We start from the raw sequence: 19,472 nt of genomic DNA, 5'->3' as shown, positions 1-19,472 counted from the left end.
AATTCATTTTGCCACAACTGTAATTGCTACAACTGGTCCGAGATTACTAGGTTGGAAAGAGCAATTACTTTTACAGAGGATGTACAGGAAAATAATAAAATGAGTGTCCTGATGTGCTGATTGCTGGTTTGTAATGATAAGGTTGATATGTTTGTAAGAAACAAATAGACATCTAAATGTGAGGTTATTTAGCAAAACAACATTGATTATTTTATTGAAAAGACTGTTAGGTTGCTGATCTGTTTTAACAGAACAATTTTCTCTCTCTCTCCCACTTTCTCTCTCTTTGTCAATTCTTTTCATCACCCTATAGTATTTACTGGGACTACGCTTTGACTGTGCCTTTAAGACAGATTGTCTGCATTCATTGTCACCAGCGCTGTGAGCCTGATTATTATATTATATTATATTATTCATTTTTATTTATCTTTAACGTTTAAACTTTGTCAGATATTTAGCTTTAATGTAGCACATATTTCAGTATCAGTTATTGATTTAATTCACATTATATCACCGATTTTTTTTATTATATTATATTTAATTTTATATTCATGCAAATTTCTCTCAGCGGACTGTGGGGGTACTCTGGTGTTAGTAAGTCAGGATGGAATCCAGCGGCCTCCTCTGCACTTCCCTCCTGGGGGCCACTTGCTGACTTTCCTGTCCTGTTTGGAGACAGGTTTACTGCCCCGGGGTCAGCTTGAGCCCCCCCTCTCGTCCCAGAAGGGCAAGGTGAGTGTTTTGCTGCAGAAGTCATGTAATAGAATGTTGAAATTTGTCAGTAACATTTCAAACATCCAAATCATTAAAGAATAGAATGAAAATTAAGATGCTGAAATTTTACTCACCCTCAAGGCCATCCAAAATGTAGATTCGTTTTTCTTCATTGGAACAGATTTGGAGAAATTTAGCATTTCATCACTGGCTCACCAGTGGATCCTCTGCAGTGAATGGGTGCCGTCAGAATGAGATTTCAAACAGCTGATTAAAACATCATAATAAATAATCCACATGACTCCAGTCCATCAGTATGTTTTAATGGAATTAACCAGTGAATGCACCCATTCACTGCAGAGGATCCTTTGTTGAGCAAGTGATGTAATGCTAAATTTTTACCAAATCTGTTCTGATGTAGAAAAATCAGATTCTAGCTTTTTTGCTTGTTGATGTAACGGAGGCCAGCTGTAGGTGCTGTGCAGGTAAACCTCACTCCCCTGATCTTTAGTCTCCTTGTTAGTGCACCCTCCTCCCATGCCGGAGACCCGGGTTCGAGTACCGCTCGGAGCGGGTGCGAGTAGGACCATGGAGAGAGGGGGGTTACATTGACACACTGCAAATAAATTGCAAAATGTTCCTTATTTGAAGTGAGAAGCTGAGTTTAGTTTCATTATGACTCTGTGTGTTTGCTTAACAGGGTAAAGTCTTCCCTAAGCTCCGTAAGAGGAACAGCATGGCTCGTTTAGTGGATCAGGATGGAGATGGCGAGGAGCAGATCGCTGCAGACTATGTGTTTCGCATCGTCTATCCGGGGCACCGTCACGACTCAAGTGAGTCTCAGCAGAAATGTGCCTGTCCTCTTCATATCTCTGTCTCTGTCTCTCTTCACACAACCAGTATCTGTCCATCTATCCATCCGTCCAACCATCCACAGTGACCCCAAAAGCATCGAACACTTCAAAGCCACACATTAAAATGCATGAATCTTGCATTATAATTAAATTCATATCATTTTAAGTGTGACTTGAGCAGCCAAAAGTACTTTTTTTGGGGGCCAATCTACATCTTAAAACCCTATTGGTACTCACATATCCATAACTCGCATCCACTGTTCAGCCAGACCTGATTTCCCGGATGTGTGAATGCTGAACAGGGCTGCATCTATGGGATGATATTAGACTCAAAATGATTAATTGATGTACGCACAATTATCCATGTACTGCATACATTTTATGCATGTATCTTACTAACCACAAACAAATGCCTTTCAATTTGAGTCTGTGGAATTCGGGATTAAATGATTGTGCAGTGATGTGAACAAATACAGACATGTTTGCGAATAAAAATGTTAGGGTTAGGGCTAGGGTTCTGCATTAATCTATCATAAATTGCTCTTACTAAAAGGAATCCGTGCATTTGTGGATCAGGCGACATGCGTGCATTTATTGACATCTTGTTCGATTCATTTGGATTTTGAGACTTCATTTTCGCAGCCCACACACACACACACACACAACTACCAATGAACAAGGCCCAGTGCAATTCATTAACGTGTACACGATTAAAATAATTCACAAATGTGCGTCACTACTCTGAAACAAATGCTTTTCAACCGGTGTCTGCAGAGTTAAGAATTACATTAATGTGCAGCATTTTTATTCAAATAGAGACATTCACACAATCATTTAATCCCAAATTCCACAGACTGAAATTGAAAGGCATTTGTTTGTGGTTAGTAAGATACATGCATAAAATGTATGCAGTACATGGATAATTGTGCGTGCATCTATTAATCATTTTGAGGCTAATATCATCTCATATGCATCAGACACCATCCCCACATATCATTGTTGTCTGTGTGTTTTGTTCTCACTTTTCTGTGGAACATAACAGCCGTTGTGGAGGCTGCTTGGAGGGATGTGAGTATTAGACGCAGCCTTTAGATTTTTTTAACTGTTCTGACTGGGATAAAAGTGCTTCTTTTTATGTCTGTGTATGTATGCACTGCAAAAAAAAAAACATCTTTAGACAGTTTTTGTCTTGATTTCTAGTTAAAATATCAAAACATTCTTAAAACAAGACCCATTTACTTAAGATATCAAGCCTTGTTTTCAAAGAGCATATCTTGAATTACATTTTAATTCAATAAATTATAATTAAACATTAGAATTTGTTGAAATACTTTTTAAAATCAATTTATAATTAATTTTAAGATTTTAATTTTAAATTTAGGATGACCTTTTTCTGTTTTGATCATTAAAAAAATTGTTTAAATTTAAGTTTAATAAATTGAAATTTCATAATTTTTCATTAGATTTAAAACAAGTAGAAACAATTACAATAACTATTAATTCAAGATGCATTCTCTGAAAACAAGACTTAATATGGTATGCAGTTGTGCTCGTTTTAAGCATGTTTGTATATTTTACTGCAAAACAAGAAAAAAATAAAAGATTAAAAAAAATTTTTTTGCGGTATCATCTTTAGACAGTTTTTGTCTTGATTTCTAGTTAAAATATCAAAACATTCTTAAAACAAGACCCATTTACTTAAGATATCAAGCCTTGTTTTCAAAGAGCATATCTTGAATTACATTTTAATTCAATAAATTATAATTAAACATTAGAATTTGTTGAAATACTTTTTAAAATCAATTTATAATTAATTTTAAGATTTTAATTTTAAATTTAGGATGACCTTTTTCTGTTTTGATCATTAAAAAAATTGTTTAAATTTAAGTTTAATAAATTGAAATTTCATAATTTTTCATTAGATTTAAAACAAGTAGAAACAATTACAATAACTATTAATTCAAGATGCATTCTCTGAAAACAAGACTTAATATGGTATGCAGTTGTGCTCGTTTTAAGCATGTTTGTATATTTTACTGCAAAACAAGAAAAAAATAAAAGATTAAAAAATTTTTTTTTGCGGTGTGTGTGAGCGGAACGTGACTTTGCTTCAGAGGCGGGTGCTAAACTGTGTTCTTTTATTGCCCAAGCAGTCACTATAAACTACCACCACACCACGGGCAGTCGTGCGCCCTCTCTGGACGACGATGAGGAGGAGGAAGATAGACTTCACGCTATGATCTCTATGATCTGCTCACGGAACCTCACAGATCCTAATGTCATGAAAGGTTTTTATCACCAGTGGCCCACTTCATTCTCCCTCCTTCCTTTCATCCTTCCTCTCCTCCCACTTCCTTTCCATCCCAACTGTTAGCTGGTCCCCACAAGCAGCGACCCAGCAGTGCGGCCGGTTGTCGGTCAGTGAGGGCAGATTGAGACACAGTAGGCACCTCGGGCATCATGGTTCCCTTGTCACTCTTAAAGTTGTTGGCCTGATCTGTATGCTTGTAACCATGGTAATATTTGCTGCTAGGTCAAGTGGCACAAGACCTTGAGTGTGTGGGGCACATGTGCATTCCATTGCGCAAGAGAACAAGGGATACAAAAATGCATTTATTCCCAGCGCCTGTATGCATCTATTTATAAAGTAATCTGACTGTAACTCAATAGATATCATATGCTATCAGTTTAAGTACAGACACACTTTGTCTTGCACAGTATGAACAATAAAACAAAAATGCATGTACATATTTCACAGTAATATTTCTTTCAATGGCAGTTTTTAAAGGCCACAAACCCACTGCCATTAAATACAGCTTTCACTCATTTTCTGAGCTAAATTGTCTATACTTTTCAAATTGAAATTACACACACACACACACACACACACACATATATATATATATATATATATATACTGTATATGAAAAGTCACTAAACGCCACAAGAACATGCTGTTCTAGTAATAAGAAAAGTACGTAAGAAAGGGTTTTTTGTTAAATTGTGTATAGTTCCAACCTAAAATAACTAGGTAGGAAAAATCTAATTGATTTAATTTCCATAATTTAATAATAATAATGTTATAAGTACAACATGCATATACTGTATGTATAGCACATATATTTTGCTAAAATGAATAGTTCTAACCCAAAATAATTAGGTAAGAAAATTTGAATTATTGGATTTATTTGCATAATTTAAACTGTGAAAGAATTTTTTATTCTTTTGTTTTATTATTTCATTGTTTTATTTTATGTATTATATTAAATGTAATTAATTGTTCTAAGTACAATATGTATATATGTTTAACAAATCTATTTTGCTAAAATGTGTATAGTTCTAACCCAAAATAACTAGGTCAGAAAATTCTAATTATTGATTTTATTTACATAATTTGAATGTTGAAACTGTTTTATTATTATTTTATATTTATATATTATTTTATTCTTATTTTATGTATTAAATGTAATAAATTGTTATAAGTACAATATGTATATATATATATATATATGTAACAAATCTATTTTGTTCAAATGTATATAGTTTTAATCTTTAATAACTATGTAGAAAAATTCTAATTCTTAATTTAATTCACGTAATATTAATGTTGAAGCATATTATATTATATTATATTATATTATATTATATTCTTTTATGCACACAAATCCTGAATGTCTCTTATTTTCACATTTGGGTTTTTAAGTGTGTGTGAGAGTGAGTGTGTGTGTGTGTGTGAGGTCAGTACAGTGCACATCTCTCTCCCCCTGACTCACTCTCCTCCGCTGTCGTCACTCTTTTCCCTCCACACCTCCGTTGCCGGGGGTTACCTACGCTAACCTTTCTCACAGTCGTGAGAGCTTCCACTGCCCTGCCACGTTGTCACACTACTACTCTGCCTTTGTCTTTCTCCTTCTCACACACATACACGACACTACCCGACTGCCCTAGGAGGTATGATGTGTGTTCATGGTGCTCAGACTCTCCTCCTCTCTGCACTGTTGGGCCTGACTGTGGTGGCCAGGCAGCAATGCTTCCAATGATTTGCTGTTTTCCTTTTGAACTCTTTGGTTGACATGAGTACGTCCTTGGAGAAGTCTTGGTTATTTTTAGGTTCTGTGTCTTTATTTGGTTTCACTGCCAAATGCTTGAGGGCTTTGCATGTCAAGTTTGCACACATTATGTATTATATTTCTTTTTCATTTTAAACTTTGCGGCGAATGCGCTCCACTGCTTACTTGTCAGAACTGTGTCTCCTTCCCTTTATGAATTCTCTCTTTTCCTCTTTAGTTTGAGTTGTCATTGTTGTTGTTTTAGTGTTCCTCCTGTGTTGAGCCGGTTTTCTGCAATGCTGTTCACTGTAATTCTTCACTAACTGCAGTCACCTTTCATTATATCAGTTAGGTCCTGTGGGGTTCTGGTGTAGTAGACACACGAATCGTTCCGTGAACGCGTCGCCCGCCGATCATAGCCATACCAAAGTCCCATAGCCCACGTCAGACTTTTAGGGACAGATATTGAATACATGCTCTCCGTCCACATTGTTATTTTGGTTACAACCAGTGTATAGCAGGTCACCAGCTCCAACCTGAAGAATTAAGGTGAAGAGCATTTACGTTTACTATCGACTGTTTTGGTTCAGTTGATTCACTCTCTTCACATTTTATACAACGACACACAGTATACATTCCTCTTCTTGATTTGTCTTTATTTTTGTCATGGTTCAATCTGATGCATCCAGCATGGTAGGAATGGTTACTGTCTGTCCTTCTATACTGCTCTCCAAGCTCTACCAGTGCCTGGCTTGATTTGTGACACTGTGATTGATTGATTGATTGATTGGCAGGTGTCCTGGCATGGCATCCCCGCATCGTTTTACACATTTTCCTTCTGTTCATTCATAGATGCATGTTTTTGATATCCTTATATTTCAGGTTTGCTTTGATTTCATTATGTGTGTTTAAGGATGTTTCTGACAGGAAGAAATATCTGGAAAAAGAAAAGTACATCTTAATTGGGGCTGCCAATTTATAATTTTTAGTGGTATTATTTTAAAAAGAACTAAATATGCAATTAATTGTTCCCCCACCCTTTAAAGCTGTCCAAATAAAATTCTTAGCAATGCATATTACTAATAAAAAATTAAGTTTTAATATATTTACAGTAGGAAATTTACAAAATATCTTCATCTTCAAAAAAAATCTAAATATTGAGAAAATCGCCTTTAAAGCTGTCCAAATAAAATTCTTAGCAATGCATATTACTAAACAAAAATTAAGTTTTAATATATTTACAGTAGGAAATTTACAAAATATCTTCATCTTCAAAAAAAATCTAAATATTGAGAAAATCGCCTTTAAAGCTGTCCAAATGAAATTCTTAGCAATGCATATTACTAAACAAAAATTAAGTTTTAATATATTTACAGTAGGAAATTTACAAAATATCTTCATGGAACATGATCTTGACTGCTACAAATATACCTCAGTGACTTAAGACTGGTTTTGTGGTCCAGGGTCACATATGTTAAATATTTTACTGAGTGCAATATATATGCAGGTTGGCTGTAGTTTGCATATATTTTTGCAAAAGCATCTGACTAGTCTTCCTGTATTGAAAGATGTAACGGATGTTTCCCTTCTGTGTCCAGTATTCCACTGAAGATGCTGTGCCAAAATATGAAGAGACAGATTGTGTCATGTTTGCTTATTCATCTCTTATTTCCTCTCTCTTTCTCTTGCTCTGCCTCTTTTTTGTCTATTCCACTCCCACGCCCTTGTAGACCATGGGGACATGATGGAGATGCAGGGTTTTGGCGGCAGCCCGTTGTCATGGCAGCAGGGCGAGTGCACCAGTCATATGTCATCTTGTCTGTCCTGCTCCACTGGGGGCAGCAACGCTTCTGTCGAGCTTCCAGTGAGCTGTACATGCATGCACGACCGGTGAGAGTTTTATTAGTTAAAAAACACAATAAAAACAGCAATATTGTTCATTATTAATACAATTGAATACTACTGTTTTGTATTTTAATACAATTTTGTGGTCCAGGGTCACATATGTTAAATATTTTACTGAGTGCAATATATATGCAGTTTGGCTGTAGTTTGCATATATTTTTGCAAAAGCATCTGACTAGTCTTCCTGTATTGAAAGATGTAACGGATGTTTCCCTTCTGTGTCCAGTATTCCACTGAAGATGCTGTGCCAAAATATGAAGAGACAGATTGTGTCTCGAGCGTTTTATGGCTGTAAGTCCAAAGAAAATCTGTGCAATTTTTCATATAATTTAGTATAAAACACCCTCAGCTGTGCATACAGTGTTGTAATGCTCTTATGCCACAAAATTAATTTTCAGTACTTAGCCTATTACTCCAGTCTTCAGTGTCACATGACCCTTCAGAAATCATTCTAATGCACTGATATACTGCTCAAGAAACATTTAGAATTATTATCAGTGTTAAAAACCATGATTCATTATTTTACAGGATTCTTTGATGAATAGAGAGTTAAAAGAATAGCATTTATTTGAAACAGAAATCTTCTGTAACATTAAAGATCATCTTTACTGTTATTTTTTGGTCAATATAATGCATACTAGCTTCAAGTAAATCTTATTTTATAGAATATATAATCTTATATCATAATCTTATTTAATCTTATATAATATTGTCGTTTCCACCCTGTATTGGTTTTGTTATTATGTGGTGGAAAATACATTTTTAACATTTCTGGAATAAAATGGCAGACAACTTTGTTTTACTTAGCATTTTATGCATCCTAAATATGTACAAATAAATAATAATAACCTTTCAGCACTGGTCAACCACAACATTGTCCCTCCGGACAAGCCCTGTGAAGCCTCTGGAGGGCTCAGCAAAGATGTGTGGAGTAAATATCAGAAAGACTGTAAGGTTAGCCTAGTACTCTTCAGCTCCGGTCACTAGAGGGTACTAGCGGTCAGTGACATCTACCGTAGGTTGCAGTAGTCCCGCTGTCTCCATCTGTCCCTTTTTCTCTCTTGCCAGAATTATAAGGAGCTGGAGCTGCTGAGGTTGGTTTACTATGGAGGGGTGGAGCATGAGATCAGAAAGGAGGTGTGGCCATTTCTGCTGGGCCACTACAAGTTTGGGATGGACAAGAAAGACATGGTTCAGGTAAAGTTTTATAAGCACACTTCTTTGTCACAATAGTTTGTTCTGGGGTGATGTACGTTCTGATTGTCTGATGTGCCCTCGTGTATTTCGTAGATTGACGAGAAGATCACAGCAAGGTATCAGCAGGTGATGCGGGAGTGGAAGGCATGTGAGGTCATTGTGAAGCAGCGGGAAAAAGAGATGCAGTCGGCCATCTTTGCCAAGTTGTCGTCAGGGAGTAGTATAGACAGCCACGTCCTCAGACTCATCCACAGGGACTCCACCATTAGCAACGAGGTCAGTCGCAAGCTCTGTTTAAGTAAGTATAGGTTATTTACTTACAAACCTAACAAGCTGCCTTAGGCAGCATCCTAACACTCACAGAATCTCTTAAGTGAATGCTTTGGGATTCTCTTATAAAGCAGAACCTTAATATAGCACATAAAACAGAGTTCCTTTCTTACTTGCAGTTAATTTTAATATAGTTTGTAATTAGCATGTTGCTATGCTGACTGGTCAATACTTTGATAACGGTAAACATAATTATGTGCCTGATACAACTATTGTTTTTTTTTTGTTTGATTACACTCTTCAATACCACTCAGAACTTGAGTAAACACACATTTTGAGTAATATTTGGTAATAGTTTGTTTTTGACTGCATACTTTTAAGTATTAAATGTTTATTAATAATGTGGTGTTGGCATAAGCTAACTGTTCAATACTTTAATAAACATAAACATACATGCCACACAAAGATATGAGGTAAAATTGTTTGTTTTTGATTACATAATTTTGAGTACTTAATGAAATGTATGTTTATTTGCTATTTGGTTTTAGCATGTTGGTAAGCTAACTGCTCAATACTTCAATCTCTTAAGTGAATGCTTTGGGATTCTCTTATAAAGCAGAACCTTAATATAGCACATAAAACAGAGTTCCTTTCTTACTTGCAGTTAATTTTAATATAGTTTGTAATTAGCATGTTGCTATGCTGACTGGTCAATACTTTGATAACGGTAAACATAATTATGTGCCTGATACAACTATTGTTTTTTTTTTGTTTGATTACACTCTTCAATACCACTCAGAACTTGAGTAAACACACATTTTGAGTAATATTTGGTAATAGTTTGTTTTCGACTGCATACTTTTAAGTATTAAATGTTTATTAATAATGTGGTGTTGGCATAAGCTAACTGTTCAATACTTTAATAAACATAAACATACATGCCACACAAAGATATGAGGTAAAATTGTTTGTTTTTGATTACATAATTTTGAGTACTTAATGAAATGTATGTTTATTTGCTATTTGGTTTTAGCATGTTGGTAAGCTAACTGCTCAATTCTTCAAAGGGATCATCGGATGCAAAATTCACTTTACATGTTGTTTGAACATAAATGTGTGTTGGAAGTGTGTGTACACATCCACCCTATAATGATAAAACCCTCATTTTAAAACCCTCTTTCTCAAATCAGGCTGTTCTGAGATTCCTGGCAGAATGACTTATTTACTTACAAACCTAACAAGCTGCCTTAGGCAGCATCCTAACACTCACAGAATCTCTTAAGTGAATGCTTTGGGATTCTCTTATAAAGCAGAACCTTAATATAGCACATAAAACAGAGTTCCTTTCTTACTTGCAGTTAATTTTAATATAGTTTGTAATTAGCATGTTGCTATGCTGACTGGTCAATACTTTGATAACGGTAAACATAATTATGTGCCTGATACAACTATTGTTTTTTTTTTGTTTGATTACACTCTTCAATACCACTCAGAACTTGAGTAAACACACATTTTGAGTAATATTTGGTAATAGTTTGTTTTCGACTGCATACTTTTAAGTATTAAATGTTTATTAATAATGTGGTGTTGGCATAAGCTAACTGTTCAATACTTTAATAAACATAAACATACATGCCACACAAAGATATGAGGTAAAATTGTTTGTTTTTGATTACATAATTTTGAGTACTTAATGAAATGTATGTTTATTTGCTATTTGGTTTTAGCATGTTGGTAAGCTAACTGCTCAATTCTTCAAAGGGATCATCGGATGCAAAATTCACTTTACATGTTGTTTGAACATAAATGTGTGTTGGAAGTGTGTGTACACGTGTGTGTACACATCCACCCTATAAAAATTAAATCCCTATTTTAAAACCCTCTTTCTCAAATCAGGCTGTTCTGAGATTCCTGGCAGAATGACGTAGTTCTGCACAGGCCCCTCCCACGATAGTTGATTGACAAGGCCGTCTTACCTTAGACCCGCCCTGAGTGAGCTTTGGCTTTTGGGTTTTTTATGAATCTTTGCAAATCGCGGGAAGTTTACAGTCTGCTCATCACCCCATGGAAGAGAGGGGCAGGGTGAGCAGTGCTCATTAGCATTTAAAGCAACATGGACTAATACAGCTTGCTGAAAACAGAGCTGATTTTGCCAGGGTAAAAAGGGTGTTTTTTACACTACCATTGAGAAATGTTAACCAAAGTATGTTATAGACCTTTCATTAAGACCCTAAAGAATCATATCAACTTGTTGAAAATGACATCTTTAATAAGCATAAACATGTATGGAACACAAATAGGTAAAATTGTTCGCTTTTGATCACACATTTAATACTTTTGAGTCTGTTTATTATTTGGTAGTATCCCTTGTGAAAATTAACCATGGTTTTACTACAAATAAAACCAGAAAACCATAGTTACTATAGTTAAACCATGGTAACCACAAATTATTCATGGTCTTGCTACACTAACCATAGTTTTTAACCATGGTATTTGTAGTAAAACTGTGGTTATACAAATGGTAATCAATACGCAAAACTACAGATTACAGATACAGATAGAACTAAATATACAAACTACAGATTTACTATAATAAAACCATGGTTCATTTTGTAAGAAATGCTGCTATTCTAACTTTTCAATAATAAGCATCAATGTGTAGCACACACAAATATTTTTGATTACACATTTCAGTACTTTTAAGTACTGAATAAAATTATTATCATTTGGTGTTAGCATGCCAAGCTAACTCTTCAATACTTTAATAAGCATAATAGTGTGGCACACAAATATTGTGTTAAATATTTTTTGATTTCATATTTCAACACTTGAATTCTAGATAGCATAAGGTAAATCTAGCATTATGTTGCGTCATCATATCCCATCCATCCCATCTCTTCTCTGTCTTTAGGTATTCATGTCCGTGGATGAGCCTGACGCAGGGGGTCACGACACCTCATGTGAGGGAGGAAGTACTCCCACCTTAACCACTGTGGTTACCCCGGCCATGTTAGCTCCAGACGAGAGGCCGCTGGTGGAGTTTGACTCTCCAGACTCAGGCCTGCCCTCCTCCAGGAACTACTCCGTAACATCTGGACATTCCCAAATCATGTCCAGCATCGAGGACGGACAGAGCATGGAGGAGGACACTACACCCACTGGGTTACTGGAGGAGCAGGGTGGACGGGACTCTCTGAGTGAGGACAAACTCTGCAATCAGCTGGACAAACTCACAACCACCACTGAGGGCACTGCACCATCCTTCTCCTCTTATACGGTACATTAATGCACTGTTTAAAGGGATAGTTCACCCAAAAATGAAAATTCTGTCATTAATTACTAACCCTCATGTCGTTCCAAACCTGTAAGACCTTCGTTCATCTTCGGAACACAAATTAAGATATTTTTGATGAAATCCGAGAGCTTTCTGACCCTGCATAGACAGCAAGGGTACTACCACGATCAAGGCACAGAAATGCAGTAAGGACATCGTTAAAATGGTCCATGTGACATCAGTGGTTCAACCATAATTTTATGAAGTTACAAGAATACTTTTTGTGTGCAAATAAAACTAAAATAACGACTTATCTATTTTGGAGAGTAACATTGTTTACGTTCAGATCAAAGCACGCACATGCGTCGTGATTCTCTCCAAAATGGTGCTATAGGGTGACGCGGAGGAGACGAATTGTTGAATATAGTTGTTATTTTTGTTTTCTTTGCATACAAAAAGTATTCTCGTAGCTTCATAAAATTATGGTTGAACCACTGATGTCACATGGACTATTTTAACGATGTCCTTACTACGTTTCTGTGCCTTGATCGTGGTAGTACCCTTGCTGTCTATGCAGTGTCCTGAAAGCTCTCGGGTCCTTACTAAAATATTTTAATTTGTGTTCCGAAGATGAACGAAGGTCTTACGGGTTTAGAATGACATGAGGGTGAGTAATTAATGACAGAATTTTTATTTTTGGGTGAACTATCCCTTTAAGCTGATACACCATTACAGATCTACATTTATCACAGTCAAAATTGTAAAGGTCAATGGTTTATTCTTGTCAATTGTTTTGTCAATGTGCTTGTGAGCAGATTGAGCTGTTGGACACGGTGGCTCTGAACTTGCACAGAATAGACAAAGATGTCCAGCGCTGCGATCGTAACTACTATTACTTCACTACCAGCAACCTGGAGAAACTGCGAAACATCATGTGCAGGTCAGTAGAGGACCGTGTTGACCTCTGTGATCTGTTGTCTTCTCATTCGGCTGTGTGTGTCTCTCTCAGAATAGCAGCTCATTGAATTTCAAATCAGTCAGTCTGTTAGATTAATTGAAACATAAATCACTGACTGTAACTAATTTTCTAAATCGGCTGAACTGAGGCTCAGTCTACCTCAGTCTCTTATGTCTTTGTCCTTGTTTTATGATCCAGTTACGTGTGGGAACATCTGGAGATTGGCTATGTGCAAGGCATGTGTGACCTTCTAGCCCCACTGATGGTCATTCTGGATGATGGTGAGTGAGACACTGAAATATAATAGACAAACAGACATATAGTCTTCTTAACAATGTGTCACGTCCTTGACTTGTATATTTATTATATGTGACCCTGGACAACAAAACCTGTCATAAGGGTCAATTTTTGGAAATTGAGATTTATACATCATCTGAAAGCTGAATGAGTAAGCTTTCCATTGATATATGGTTTGTTAGTATAGGACAATATTTGGCTGATATACAACTATTTGAATATCTGGAATCTGAGGGTGCAAAAAAATCTAAATATTGAGAAAATTGCCTTTAAAGCTGTCCAAATTAAGTTCTTAGTGATGCATATTACTAATCAAAAAATAAGTTTTGATATATTTATGGTAGGAAATTTACAAAATATCTTTATGGAACATGAGCTTTACTTAAATATACAAATGATTTTTGGCATAAAAGAAAAATCGATAATTTTGACCCATACAATTTATTGTTGGCTATTGCTACAAATATACCTGTGCTTCTTATGACTGGTTTTGTGGTCCAGGGTCACATATAAGAATAACTGCTGAGGCTATCACAACTTTAAAGAAGCAGCTGAAGACGTACCTCGTTCTTCAAGCACCTAAACGCTTCACAACTATAAACCAAAGCACTTACACACAAAAAATATTATTTTTCCTCTCTGCATGACCTTTTTTTTAAATTAAGATTTTAGGTTAAAAATTATCAAATGTAATATTAGTTTATATATAATAACATTTGATAGTGTTTTATATATATATATATATATATATATATAAACCATAGGTCAATATTAAGAATTCAGATTAAATTATATTTAAAATAAAATATTATTATAAAAATATTACCTTCTCTTTAACCCCTTCTGAAATGCATGGCCTAATTTTATGTATTTACGTGTTATTTAACTTATTTTTAGATTAGAAACTATTTTCAACATTTAAATTTTCGATTAAAATTGCATATAAAATATTAGATTTTTATAATTATGTTCTCTTCTTTTTTTACCCCCTCTAAAGAGTGCTTGGCCTACAGCTGTTTCATTCAGCTAATGAAAAGGATGAGTCAGAATTTCCCTACCGGAGGAGCCATGGACACTCATTTCGCCAATATGAGGTCACTAATACAGGTAACATGGCACATGACCTTTCTTCCTCTTTCTGCCTGAGTCAGAGCTGTGCTTTGTCTGTTCTTATGATGCCATCTGTAACGTCATGAGTTCTGAACATTAAGTTTTTTTTTTTCCCCCCAGATCCTTGACTCAGAATTGTTTGAGCTCATGCATCAGAATGGAGATTACACCCATTTCTACTTCTGCTACCGCTGGTTCCTCCTGGACTTCAAAAGAGGTGAGGTTCATTTCAGACACTGAAATGGAGCCTGTGTGTTTTTAAACACAGTAAAGATGCTATATCTCAGATTGTACCTTCATTGCTTAACTTACTGTGTATCTCGTGTGTCTGTGCCAGAGCTACTCTATGAGGATGTGTTTGCAGTATGGGAGGTCATCTGGGTCGCCCCTCGCATCTCCTCCAAGCACTTTGTCCTGTTCATTGCACTGGCCTTGGTGGAGGTGTACAGGGACATTATCCTGGACAACAACATGGACTTCACTGATATCATTAAGTTCTTTAACGGTGAGTCAACTGAATAGAGGACACCTTTAAAGATGAAGTGACTGTTTTCAGATTTTCCAAACACACTCCCTGCCTTTCATCGATTAAACAAAATGAATAGCTCCACCCCAAACACACGCCATTGGTTGAGCCAACTTTCTCCATTGGCAACTGTTCAAAAGTAGTAGTGTGTTATAACTTTTTTTTTTTGTAAGCAACAAAAGTAAAAACAAAAATACAGTAAAAATAGTACAATTGTGAAAATATTAAAATTTAAAATAACAATTTTCTATTTTAATTTATTTTAACATTGAATTTATTTCTGTAATGCAAAGCTGAATTTTCAGCATAATTACTCCAGTCTGCAGTGACAAATTATCTTTAGAAATCATTCTGATAGTTCTGCTTAATATATTTGTGGAAACTTTAATGTATTTTTTAGGATTCCTTGATTAATATGAAGTTCAAAAGAACAGCTTTTTTTAAATAGATGTTGTTTGTAACATTATGTATGTCTTTACTGTCACTTTTCATCAATTTACATTTACATTTAGATTTAGATTTAGTCATTTTGCAGACACTTTTATCCAAAGCGACTTACAATTGAGAAATACATAAAGCCATTCTTCTTAAAGAGGCAAACAGACATAGGAAGTGCTCGTAATACAAAGTTTCAGGCATTGTTCAAATAAGTACAAGCTAGAAAGGGAAGGAATAAAGAGAAAGACAAAGTGTTTTTTTAATTTTTTTTTATTTAGGATGAAGTCAAATGTTGACGAAAGAGATGAGGTTTCAGGCGTCGCTTGAAAATTGTCAGGGATTCAGCATTCCGTATAGGGGTGGGAAGATCATTCCACCAGCCAGGAACAGTGAATGAGAATGTTCTGGAAAGTGATTTTGTGCCTCTCTGTGATGGTACCACGAGGCGTTGCTCACTCATAGATCTCAGACTTCTGGAGGGGATGTAGATTCGTAATAGTGAGTGGAAGTAGGCGGGTGCTGAGCCTGAGGCTGTTCTATATGCAAGCATCAATGTCTTGAACTTGATAGCGGTAGCAACCGGTAGCCAGTGCAAGGAGATAAAGAGAGGTGTAACATGTGCTCTTTTGGGCTCGTTGAATACCAGTCGCGCTGCTGCATTCTGAATCATTTGTAGAGGTTTGATTCGCATGATGGCAGTCCAGCCAGAAGAGCATTGCAGTAGTCCAGCCTAGAAATGACAAGGGCCTGGACAAGAAGTTGTGCAACATGCTCCGTTAGAAGATCGAGTCTTTGCAGTGTGGTCTTTGAAGGTCAGCTGGTCATCAAAGATTACACCAAGATTTCTGACCGAAGTTGATGGGGTAATTGTAGAAGAACCTAGCTGGATGGTAAAATCGTGCTGTAGAGTTGGAGTGGCAGGGAAAACAAGAAACTCAGTCTTTGCCAGGTTGAGCTGTAGGTGATGTTCTTTCATCCATGCCGAGATGTCCGTCAGGCAGCCTGAGATTGAAATGAGAGATAGAGCTGTGTGTCATCAGCATAGCAATGGCAGGAGAAGCCATGCGCCTGTATGATGGGTCCCAGTGATGTAGTGTATATGGAGAAGTGGAGGGGTCCAAGAACTGATCCCTGAGGAACCCCAGTGACCAGTTGATGTGCTTTGGATACCTCCCCTCCCCAGGCTACCCTGAAAGACCTACCAGTGAGATAGGATTCAAACCAGCAAAGTGGAATCCCTGTGATACCCAGTGATGAGAGGGCAGACAGGAGGATCTGATGATTGACAGATTCAAAAGCAGCAGATAGATCTAGCAGAATGAGAACTGATGATTTGGAATCAGCTTTTGCAATCCGCAAGGCTTCAGTGACTGACAGTAGCGCAGTGTCAGTTGAATGGCCACTCCTGAAACCTGACTGGTTAGCATCCAGTTAGTTATTATGTAAAAGAAAAAAATGATGCCTGGTTGAAAACAACTTGTTTGAGGGTTTTCACTATGAATGGAAGGAGAGAGACAAAACTGTAGCTATCAATAAGTGAAGTACTTAATGTAGGTTTTTTGAGCAATGGGGAAGTTGCCTGTGAGGAGAATTTAATGTGCCCCTACTAAATAAAAGTATTAATTCATTTACTTATAAATCTTACTAACTGTTACTGACTATTGAAATATAGTGTATTTATTGTAAATATTGTAAAATTTAGTTTTTAATGCCAAGGACTCCATATATGACATTTTGTAAATTACCCTCTTCTAAAACAAAAAGTGAGCTACATTTTTGCTATGCAAAAAAAAAAAAAAAAAAAAAAAAATTATATATATATATATGTAAATAAAAATAATGTAAAGTTTGCTACTATAAATGTTGTTTCCTAAATTAAATAAGTTCATTTTATCTTGTCATTTTACAAAAGATAAAAGAAGAAAATACGTTCAATTAAATTTTCTTTTCTTCTACCCAGTATTACAGTAATATGAGATGTATAAACCTGAAAAGGAATTTTTTTTATATAATTAAATTAATATGTATTTTTTATAGCACTTCTCAATAAATGACATTCAAATGTAGTCCTTAGAAAGCAGAATGAAATGGCAATATTAAAAACTGTTAAAATGCAATTAAAATATATTTAAAATTAATATTTTACATGAACACACTAACTTTGCTATCCCTTATAAAATATTTTTTTGCTGACCCTCCAGCACCTCCTTGCAGCCCCCTGGGGATCCTTGAACTCTAGTTGAAGAACCCTTTGTAGGAGATGTTTTACTATTATACAAAAAGCATAACAAAAAACCCCCCCAGCAAACTTCAGCTTTAAGATATCACAGTACGAGTTCAGTTCCAGTTGTGAGTTTTAAACCAGAAATGCAGCATGTGGCCATGTGAAAGTATCAGTCTATTGAATAATTGTTTTCTTTGTGTTCTTCTCAAACAGAGATGGCCGAGCGCCACGACGTGCAGCACATCCTCCGAATAGCGCGGGAGCTGGTACACAAGGTGCAGACCCTTATCGAGAACAAGTGAGAATAAGAGTAGGCTGCCGCCCACCGAGTCCCGGCTGGCCAAATCTCCTTCTCAAGGCTTGAGACCGCCCGGGATCTGCCTCGACGTCTCGACACTTAATATTGTTTGCCTGCCACAGAATGCTGTTGTGTCAGACCCTGGCGTTGTCTGCATGCTCGTGGTGTTTGAGCACACTGTGACTGAGGTTTTTTCCTTTCTTGCTGTACACGCCTCCAGCACACTGCACCGATCAGGTCCTTTTAGATCTGCTTTTATAAGAAATTAGAAGCCTCGTACAGGGGGCACAATTGTTTCCTTTCCCTAATGGCCGCCAAATGTACAGCAAGTATTCCACGATGAATAAAAACCTCAGTTTTGAATCCTCAAACGAGGCTGCGTTAGGTCAGCTCCCTTAAATAATAACTAAGCCACGAAGAAGTCGTCCAAACAGTGTGTGACCAAAAGGACTGTGCCAATAACCTTGTTAGTATTTATATGCCTCGTTTTATCATTTAGCGTCTCTATTGCCCCTTTTCTTCTGTACGATGTTTCGGTTGATGGTGATGACGACGATGATCTCGAGTTGACGTTGCCTTTGTAACACGTTTCACGACCTGTGTCCATACGTTTGCACTTTGAATCTTGTCGCTCCATGACACCCGTGATGCTCATCACTGATAGGTGTTATCAGGGGTCACTACACTTCCCTCAGTGTCCTAAAGTCTGGAAAGGGTCCAGGCTCTTCCACGGGTCAGAAAACTGCTTCCACGTGATGTGATGAGACTAATTAGTCTTTGGTGTGTCACATTTGAGATGTTCACTACCTTCAGGCTTTGTTCACTCACACTGCATATACTGTACACTACTGTTCAAACGTTTGGGGTCAGTAAGATTTTTTATCATTTTATTCTGCAAGGATGCATTAAATTAATCAAAAGTGACAGTAAAGACATTTATAATGTTACAAAAGACAAATAAAAGCTTTCTATTTTTCAAAGAATCCTGAAAATGTATGCATGTATGGTTTCCATAAAAATATTAAACAGCACAACTCTTTTCAATATTAAAGGGGTCATATGATGTTGCTAAAAAGAACATTATTTCCATAAAATGCGCTGCACACATCCGAATATTTGGGTTGAACTGTTCTGGAACCGTGTTGTAAATACAACTTAACCACTGATTTCTAGTTGTGTCCTCTTTTGGAAGGCTAAACAAAGTAATTTCACTTTCACAACGAAACACACGGTGGGCTTAAGTGAGCAGACGCCGGCGGCAAGAGTGAGGAACGGCTCGCGGATTCGATGAAGGAGCGTCCGGCGGGCTTGCAGCAACCACATGTGACAACCCCGGGCTGGACTCCGCTTCGTCCACG

General features: G+C 36.5%; 1 pseudogene; it reads left to right on the top strand.

Annotated features, from left to right (window-relative positions):
* LOC107586257 (small G protein signaling modulator 2-like) overlaps positions 1–19,008 on the top strand; it is a 51,970-nt pseudogene extending 32,962 nt beyond the window's left edge.
* Positions 19,009–19,472: the final 464 nt, after the last annotated feature.

The sequence above is a fragment of the Sinocyclocheilus grahami genome, unplaced genomic scaffold (assembly GCF_001515645.1).
Source record: "Sinocyclocheilus grahami isolate Dianchi unplaced genomic scaffold, SAMN03320097.WGS_v1.1 scaffold79.1, whole genome shotgun sequence".
Taxonomy (NCBI): Eukaryota; Metazoa; Chordata; class Actinopteri; order Cypriniformes; family Cyprinidae; genus Sinocyclocheilus; species Sinocyclocheilus grahami.
The sequence above is the reverse complement of the archived record's forward strand: the minus strand, read 5'-3'. Positions and strand labels throughout refer to the sequence as shown.